Source organism: Athene cunicularia (genome assembly GCF_003259725.1).
Source record: "Athene cunicularia isolate RWA chromosome 7 unlocalized genomic scaffold, athCun1 chr7_part1, whole genome shotgun sequence".
Taxonomy (NCBI): domain Eukaryota; kingdom Metazoa; phylum Chordata; class Aves; order Strigiformes; family Strigidae; genus Athene; species Athene cunicularia.
Genome location: NW_020799107.1, coordinates 9102269 through 9103102, shown reverse-complemented (window position 1 = coordinate 9103102; position 834 = coordinate 9102269).

The following is an 834-nucleotide window of genomic DNA, read 5'->3' as shown; positions in this document are numbered from 1 at the left end:
GAGGCCTGGGCCCCGGCCGGGTGCCGCCTGGGCGCGGCGTCTCGCAGAGCTTGAGGAAAATCGGACCCTGGCCGTCAGGAAGGGCCCAGCCCCGGCCCCGAGTACGGCCCGCGCTCAGCACCGACAGCATCTTCTGCCGTCCTCAGCTGCAGTATTAAACCACCCAGAGTCAGGGGGAAATGGGAGAAATAGCAACACCACCAGAGGGGAAAATACAACAGTTGTCAGGGTGATTTCAGAAGAGGAGCTTAAACACCAGGCTTGCTGTAGCCTTCACATTAGGGCCTGCTTAAATTAATTTCACTTACTCTGTACATTCCAGCACCAGATTAGCAGAAGCAATAGTCAATCGGATGAAACAAGTGTACAAAACTGATCGTAACAGTGCATTTGACAATGGAGAGTAAATTACTGGGATATTGTAACTGCACTAATGTGACCAGTTGAATCTTTACATACTCTTTCACAATTAGGTATAGACCTGTAGAACTTAGATTTGTGCGTAAAGTTAACAAACTTATATTCAGTAGCTTCCAATACACAAGGGAACCAAAACAATTAGAGCAGCGTCCAGGACGGAAGATTCAAAGCTAGAGGCCTGACACAAGGAAAGTTTTGCAGACAGCTACTGAAATACTCACTGTGTCTTAACATTCACTGGAATGATACGGCTTCCCCTTCACCAAAAAAAAACCCTGGAATTTAGCTTAGTCAAATCTAGTTAAACCAGTGCAGAAAGTGCCACTTGAGGCCTTAAATTGTCTTAACTCTCTCACAAGCTTAATGCAAAAGACGAGCACCCAGTTGAATTGGCTGAAAAACATTTGCCTTTTC